At 23.8% G+C, this 9471-nt stretch overlaps 1 non-coding gene across 1 annotated transcript; it reads left to right on the forward strand.

The window, feature by feature from the left end:
- The first annotated feature begins 2206 nt into the window (after nt 1–2206).
- TRNAK-UUU lies at nt 2207–2279 on the forward strand. The gene has a single exon. It is a non-coding gene; the product is annotated as a tRNA-Lys (tRNA).
- The last annotated feature ends 7192 nt before the right edge of the window (nt 2280–9471 follow it).

Here is a 9471-nt window from a genome sequence, read left to right on the forward strand (position 1 = left end):
TGCAGGTGACTCTGAGCATAGGATGACATAGCCGGTTTTCAGATTGAGACACGTGTTGAACATCCGCTTCCGGTTGTCAGCATCGGATCAACAAAGCATCATTGCTTTCCTCGCATGCTTCTGATCGGATCCGATCTTCTTTTATTCTTTCGAGACACGTTTCTTCCATCATGGTACGTCACTCTTGAAATTTGAATCTTCTGACTTTTGATCTGTACTATCCGGTTTCTGTGTCTTGTGCATTATGATCCGGTTGGAGTGTAATCTTTTGTTCTTCGTTAACCGGTCGCTTGAGAAAGTGAAACCGGTTCCTCTGATCTTTAGCTTGATCACTTGAAGCTGGTTTCTTTGAAGTATATCAGCAACCGGTTTCTGATGCCCCAACCGGTTCATGCGGTTTTTAGAAGTACCTGCACATGAAGATTAACCTCTGTTTAGTTCGTCTGGCCGGTTCCAAAAATTAATCTACTTAATTTTTCTATCAAAAGCACAATGTCATGGAGATCTCTTATGAATGAAAATCAAAGAGGTGTGCTTTCTGTAATACTTTCCTGCATATTAAATGTGATAAAGTTAAAGATGAAGAGTAGAAAAACTAGAAAACTTATGAAGCAAAAAAGAAAAAGAAAGAAACAGAGGAGGCCAAACTCAAAGATCAAATACTTGTAGAAGAAAGTAAGAAGGATTATGGGAAAAAGGAAAACAGTGAAGGAAAGAAAGTAAAAGGAATCAAGGTGAAGAGAAAAAAAAAATTCTGTAATGCGAAGAATTAGAATGGAAGTAGAAGATGAACCTCAAGTTGTTGTTGAGGAAACTCAAGAGGAAGACACCCAAAATTTCAAAGATGAAACTGAGAATTCAAAAGTCGATAAAGAAGATTCCAAAATCGACGTGGAGTCTGAAGCTGAAGCCGAAGATAAGGAAGATAAAAACACAGAATTTCAATTGATGATAACAGAGGTAAAAGTCCTGAAATTCTTAGAAACATTTCTTTCTATCAAATCAGAACGTGGTCATACAAATAGAGAATTCAAAATGAGAAACAAGCTGTGATAAAGATAGAAGGGGGAAGAAGGCCTCTCAATAAAGATAGATGACATACGAAAATCCCAAGCTGTGATAGTTAGATTTGAATGTAGTCTTTTCTGTTTGTAATCTCTATTTTTTTAGAATGTATGAATGCTATTAATCAATTTTTTTAGGGTCTTTTGATTGTCATTCTTAATCATAGCTAGAATTTGTCTAACATTGATTTCTAACCCTCCCAGTTTTGGGATTTTAATAAAATAGTTTTAACCGTTTTCCAAAAAAAAATTCTTAAAATTTTTATTTATTTATTAAGATTGTAGCATGAACCCGTGCGCGATAATTTATTTATTTTTGTTATTGATGCAAAAATCTAAATTATTATTTAGAATTATTATTCTTAACTTTGAGTAAAAAATATGTTAATTTTAATTTTTTTCTTGAAAAAATTATAAATAAAATATTAATTTAATTCTTCTATTAAATATAAAAAAAATTAAAAATTTTTACCATTTAAAAAAGTTTTATTTATTTTAAATATATAATAAATTAAATTAATTTTATGATAATCATTATTTCATGTTAATAAATAATTAATTATGAAGAGGATAATTAATTAATTATTTTCTATGAAAAGAAATCAATAAAGAAAATATTAATAAATTTATTAACTATTGTTTACAATAATAATATAAAGGGAAATTTGACGAAATGACCTTAAAGACGGGGTTATTTGACCTGGTGGTAATTTGATAATTTAATTGCGCTCGTGGTGATTTTATTTTTTTTGGACGATTTTGCCCTTGTCGCGAGTTTCGCGAAGTGAAAATGTGTGAAATGTCCAAATTACCCTTACTATTTAATATAACTTCCCTCATTTTTTTCATTTCTTTTCTTCTCCTTCTCTCTCTTCCCGTTCTTCTCCTCCTTCTCTCTAAACTGGGCGGCGGCGATCGGCGGCGACGGCAGCGAAACGACAATGAGTTTCACGACGAGCACGAGCACTGTTCCACTTGGTACGTTTATCTTATGATATTTCATGTTTATTGATGTTTGGTTTATGCATCTTCGAATCACTGTTGTTTAGGGTTTACTTCCCGTTTCGCTAAGGACTTCCCGTTTCGCTAAGGACTTCCCGTTTCGCTAAGGACTTATCGTTTCGCTAAATATTTTAACATGAGTTGTCTTAGCTCAGCTGGTAGAGTGCGTGGCTTTTAACCATGTGGTTGTGGGTTCAATTCCCACAGATGGTATTTTTATAGTTTTTTTTTTTTTTTACTTTTGCATAAATCAAATGCTCATTTGTAGAGAAATGATTATTTTTAATTTGATACATAAATGAATTGGTATAGAAAATGTTTGTTATGGTTATGTTTTAATTTGATGCATAAATGAAATGGTATAGAAAATGTTTGTTTGTTTTTTTTACTTTTGCATAAATCAAATGTTCATTTGTAGAGAAATGGTTATGTTTTAGTTTGATGCATAAATGAAATGGTATAGAAAGAAATGAAACAAAATCAACTTAAACATTCATTAACAAATACCAAAAGCAGCTTAAACATTCATTAACAAATACCAAAAGCAGCTTAAACATTCATTAACAAATACTAAAGAAAGTAGTTCACTTTTTACATATTATTATTTTCTTAATTAGAATTAATTTATTTATTTACTGAAGTAATCTTCCGTCCTGCCCTTGAATCCAATTTGTCCAAAAGTCAATGCCAAGAACAATCTCAAGTGTCAAGTAACCAGCCTAACCTGTTTGTTTACTTGTTTATGTATATTAATATTAGAAAGAAACAGAAATATATTTTAATTGCTCAGTCCCAATGCTGGAAAGAGTCCGTTGATCGCCGGAATACTGGAAGGTGCCAACCATCCGATCAACCCAAACCCAATCACGTTCAGATCTTTCCGTAGCCAATCCCTCTCGAAACTACAATCAATCAAATAAACAAATTTCAATTATACTCTTATTTTCTTACATTACATACATACATACATGATACATACCATGTAAGCTTTCCACCTAAGGCTTTTGCAACCATCAAAGAATTCATGGCTCTAACTGGAGCCTTTAGGAATCCTGAGCTCAGTCTCACCGGTGATGAAGACAGACAAGATCCGTTTCGCTAAGTGCTTAGCACTTAGTGAAATGCTAAGCACTTAGCGAAACGCTAAGCACTTAGCGAAACGGTAAGTCCTTAGCGAATCTTCCCTGAAACGGAACTCATATGATCCAAGATTATATGCAAAACCCATTAATGAACCACACTTAACGAAATGGTCAAATATGAACCAAATAACAAATATGAACCCACAAATATGAACAAATATGAACCAAATATGAACCAAATATGAACCAAATATGAACAGGTTTTGAAATGAAGAAAATGTAAACATGAACATAACTGTTTATCAGATCTGAAATGAACATCTACCTCGACGACCTTCAAATCCTTAGAATCGGAGATCTGCATACCCTAAACCCTAGAATCGGAAACCTGCATGCAAAATAGATTTAGGGTTTTAAATCTTGTAAATCTGTATAGATAAAAACATAAATGGATTATGTTAGAAGATCTTGTAAATCTGTATAGATCTGTATAGATAACCGCCGCCGTCAGTCGCCGCCCGTCGTCGCCGCTGGCCGCCGTGAAGGAGAGAACGGGAGAAGAGAGAGAAAGAAAACTAAGAAAATAAAAATATTTGAGTATTTATACTAACCCTAATCCACTTCGCGAAATGCTAAGTCACTTAGCGTTTCGCGACAAGGGCAAAATCGTATAAAAAAAATATAGAACCACGAGCGCAATTAAATTATCAAATTACCACCAGGTCAAATAACCCAGTCTTTAAGATCATTTTGTCAAATTTCCCAATATAAATTGACTAAGTTGAGAACTTTCTAAATAAAGTCAAAATTAATCTAACCTTTTTCTGGTTGTTTCTAGAGTGATCGCATACATTATAAGTGCATTAACACAAATGAAGGCCCGATTTTTGTGGCAGCCTTTAGTCCAACATCCATTGTTTTTGTTATGTTTATTGACTTCATTGCACTAGGAGTGAGCATTTTTGTGCATTTATTGACTTCATTGCACTAGGAATGAGCATTTAAGTCCAAATTTAATTTTATTAAATTCTTTCAAATTATTATATCGATTAATACTAATTGATGCGATTGATAATTCAATTTAATATATTTTATTATATTATTACTCATCTTAAAAATTATTTTTTTACAATGTATTACTTTTTATTTAAAATTGTGTGGCACGAATTCTAATATCTAATATCATATCGCACGAATTCTAGTTAACTTTATAATTTTATTCTAATTAAATTTTATATTAAAATAAAAAATCTTAATAAAAATATATATTAATAATAGTTAATGTTGTAATGATAATTAATATGATATTAATTTTAAATGATTTTATTTCTTTATAAAATATATTATATAATTTATATATATATATATATATATATATATATATATGATAACTTTCCATTAATTTGTTTATGATTTGAAAATTTAAATTATAATAAATTATAAATTTCTCATATATAGAATTTAAAATAATACAACATTATAATCATAATAGTTCGATATTAATGTAAACAAAATTCTTAAAGATTTTATTTATTTATTAAGATAGTGGCACGAACCCGTGCGTGAGAATTTATTTACTTCTGTTATTGATGTTAAATCTAATTTAGAATTATTATTTTTAACTTTTAGTAAAAAAACACATTAATTTTAATTTTAAAAAAATTATAATTAAAATATTGATTTAGTTCTTCTTTTACATATAAAAAAATTAAAAAGGTTGTATATATTTTAAATATATAATCAATTAAGTTGATTTTATGATAATCTTTATTTCATGTTAATAATTAATTAATTATCATGAAGATAATTAAATAATTATTGGTCATGAGAAGAAATTAATAAAGAAAATATTAATAAATTTATTAATTATTCTTTGCAATAATAATATAAATTGACTAAGTTGAGAACTTTCTAAATACAACCAAAATAAATTGAACATTTTTTTGGTTATTTTATGAGTGATCGCACATATTGTGCGTTAACACAAATGAAGTGTCCGATTTTTATGACATCCTTTAGCCCAATATACTTGGTTATTTTTACTTCATGGTATTAGGAGAGAGTATTTTTATGACATCCTTTAGCCCAATATACTTGGTTATTTGTATGGTTATTGACTTCATGGTATTAGGAGAGAGTATTCATGTCAGAAGGTTTTAAACTATTTCAATCACGGGTAATTAAGAAACAATTATGAGGTCATTTGTATGGAATAAAACATATTTTTTTATTAAAATTTTATATTATTTGATTATAAATATTGTATATTCTATCAAAATAGTGTGAAAAATAGATAAAATTTATATTTATATTATTAAATTTAATTTTATTAAATTCTTTCAAATTATTATAATGATTAATACTAATTGATGGAATTGATAGTTCATTTTAATATATTTTCTTATATTATTACTCATGTCAAAATTTATTTTTTTACGATGTATTAATTTTTATTTAAAATTGTCTTGCACGAATTTTGGTATCTAGTATCCTGTTACACGAATTGTAGTTAGTTTTATATTTTTATTCTAATTAAATTTTATATTAAAGTAAAACATTTTACAAAACAAAATATATTAATAATAATAAATGTTGTAATGATAATTAGTAATATAATATTAATTTTAAGTATTTTTATTTTCTTTATATAATATAATATAATATATTTTATTAATATATATATATATATATATATATATTAATTTTAAGTGGTTTTGTTTCTATATATATATATATATAAGTTTTCCTTTAATTTATTTATTATTTTTAAATTTAAATCATAATAAATTATATATTTATCATATATAGACTTTAAAATAATACAACATTATAATCAAAATAATTCGATTTTAATGTAAAATTTATTTTTAAAGATTTTATTTATTTATTAAGATAGTGGTTTATTTATTTTTATTATTGATGTAAAAATCTAAATTATTATATAGAATTATTATTTTTAACTTTTAAATAAAAAATATGTTAATTTTAATTTTTTTTGAAATAATTATAAATTAAATATTAATTTATTTCTTCTTTTAAATATAAAAAATTTAAAAATCTTGACCATTTAAATTTTTTTTATTTATTTTAAAGAAATAGTAAATTAAATAAAATTTTTGATAATCCTTATTTCATGTTAATAAATAATCAATTATCACGAGAATAATTAATTAATTATATCCATGAATAAAGAAAATGTTAAAAAATTTATTAATTATTCTTTACAATAATAATATAAATTTTCTATGTTGAGAATTTTCTAAATATAATCAAAATAAATCTAACATTTTTCTTGTTGTTTCAGGAGTGATCGCATACATTATAAGTATTAACACAAATGAAGGGCCCGATTTTTATGGCAGCCTTTAGCCCAACATCCATAGTTCTTGTTATGGTTATTGACTTCATTGTAGTAAGAGTGAGCATTCATGTCGGAAGGTTTTAAACTATTTCATTCAGTGATAATTAAGAAATAATTATGAAGTCATTTGCATGGAATAAAACATATTTTCTTATTAAATTTTTATATTTTTTCGATTATAAATATTGTATATTATACCAAAATTGTGTAATTTTTTTGATAAAATCTATATTTATATTAAATCCAAATTTAATTTTATTAAATTCTTTCAAATTATTATATTAATTAATACTAATTGATGCGATTAATAATTCAATTTAATATATTTTATTATATTATTACTCATGTCAAAAATTATTTTTTTATGATGTATTAGTTTTTATTTAAAATTTTGTGGCACGAATTCGAATTCTAGTATTGTGTTGTACAACTTATAATATCTTGTATCATGCTACACGAATTCTAGTTAATTTTATAATTTTATTTTAATTAAATTTTATATTAAAGTAAAAAATCTTGTTAAAAAAAATATATTAATAATAGCTAATGTTGTAATGATAATTATTAATATGATATTAATTTTAAATGATTTTGTTTTTTATATAATATATATTATAATATATATATATATATATATATATATGAGATATTTTAATTAATTTGTTTATGATTTGAAAATTTAAATCATAATAAATTATAAACTTCTCACGTATAGAATTCAAAATAGTACAATATTATAATCAAAATAATTTGATTTTAATGTAAAATTTTTTTAAAAGATTTTGTTTATTTAGTGGCACGAACGAACCCGTGCACGAGAATTTTTTTTATTTTTTTTATTGATGTTAAATATAAATTATAATTTTTAATTATAAATTTTAATTTCTAGTAAAAAACACATTAATTTTAGTTTTTTTCTTAAAAAAAATTAAAATTAAAATATTAATTTAGATCTTCTTTTACATATAAAAAATTAAAAATATTTTACCATTTTAAAAAGTTTTAAGTATCTTAAATATATAATAAATTAAGTTGAATTTATGATAATCTTTCTTTCATGTTAATAATTAATTAATTATCATGAGGATAATTAATTAATTAATTGCCATGAGAAGAAATCAATAAAATAAATATTAATAAATTTATAAATTATTCTTTGCAATAATAATATAAATTAACTAAGTTGAGAACTTTCTAAATATAATCAAAATAAATTTAACATTTTCCTAGTTGTTTCAAGAGTGATCACATACATTATAAGTGTATTAACACAAATGAAGGGCCCGGTCTCTATAGCATCCTTTAGCCCAATATCCAAGGTTGGAGAACATTCATGTCGAAAGGTTTTAAACTATTTCAATGAGTGATAATTAAGAAACAATTATGATGTCATTCTCATGGAGTAAAACATATTTTTTTATTAAATTTTTATATTTTTTCATCATAAATATTATATATTATACCAAAATCGTGTAAATTGTTTTGATAAAATTTATATTTCTATTAAGTCCAAATTTAATTTTATTAAATTCTTTCAAATTATTATATTGATTAATACTAATTGATGCGATTGATAATTCAATTTAATATATTTTCTTATAGTATTACTCATGTCAAAAATTATTTTTTTACGGTGTATTAGTTTTTATTTAAAATCATCGTTGCACGAATTTTAATATCTAGTATCCTATTGCACGAATTCTAGTTAATTTTTATTCTAATTAATTTTATATTAAAGTAAAAAATCTTAGTAAAAGGATATATTAATAATAGTTAGAAATATGATATTAATTTTAGGTGGTTTTGTTTCTTTATATAATATAATTTATTAGTATGAACTTTTCATTAATTTGTTTATGATTGGATAATTTAAATCATAATAAATTATAAATTTCTCATATATAGAATTTAAAATAATATAACATTATAATCAAAATATTTCAATTTTAATGTAAAAAAAAATCTTAAATATTTTATTTATTTATTAAGATAGTGGCACGTGAGAATTTATTTATTTTTGTTATTGATATTTAATCTAAATTATAATTTAGAATTATTATTTTTAATTTTTAGTAAGAAACACATTAATTTTAGTTTTTTTTTAAAATAATTATTAATAAAATATTAATTTAGTTCTTCTTTTACATATAAAAAATTAAAAAATATTTACCATTTAAAAATGTTTAATGTATTTTAAATATATAATAAATTAAGTTGATTTTATGATAATCTTTATTTTATGTTAATAATTCATTAATTATCATGATCATGAGGATAATTAATTAATTATTGGCCGTGAGAAGAAATCAATAAAGAAAATATTAATAAATTTATTAATTATTCTTTGCAACAATAATATAAATTGACTAAATTGAGAACTTTCTTAATACAATCAAAATAAATCTAACATTTTTCGGTTTATTTCGGGAGTGATCGCATACATTGTATTAACACAAATGAAGGGCTTTTTTTTTTCTTCCAGTTTTTAGCCCAACATCCATAGTTCTTGTTATGGTTATTGACTTTGTTGTATTATGAGAGAGCATTCATGTCGGAAGGTTTTAAACTATTTCAATTAGTGGTAATTAAGAAACAATTATGAGGTCATTTGTATGGAATAAAACATATTTTTATATTAAATTTTTATATTTTTTCGATTATAAATATTGTATGTTTTATTTTTAATAATAATATTTTTTTTAGAATAGGTTTGGTCCCTGTTTATTTTTCTTATTTAATTTACATTCATTAATTATATATATAAACAAACCAAAATATAAAACAAAAACACTATTTTCAATAAAAGACAGAAATAATTTTGTCTAAGACCGTTTGATTATTTATTTTATTATTTTATTTATTTTATTTTTCATAATTTATATTAACAAAATTTCAAAAAATACAAAAACAAAATCATTTATAATAAAAATAAAAAATATATAAAAATAATAAACTTAAAGAG

Source organism: Impatiens glandulifera, chromosome 1 (genome assembly GCF_907164915.1).
Source record: "Impatiens glandulifera chromosome 1, dImpGla2.1, whole genome shotgun sequence".
NCBI lineage: Eukaryota > Viridiplantae > Streptophyta > Magnoliopsida > Ericales > Balsaminaceae > Impatiens > Impatiens glandulifera.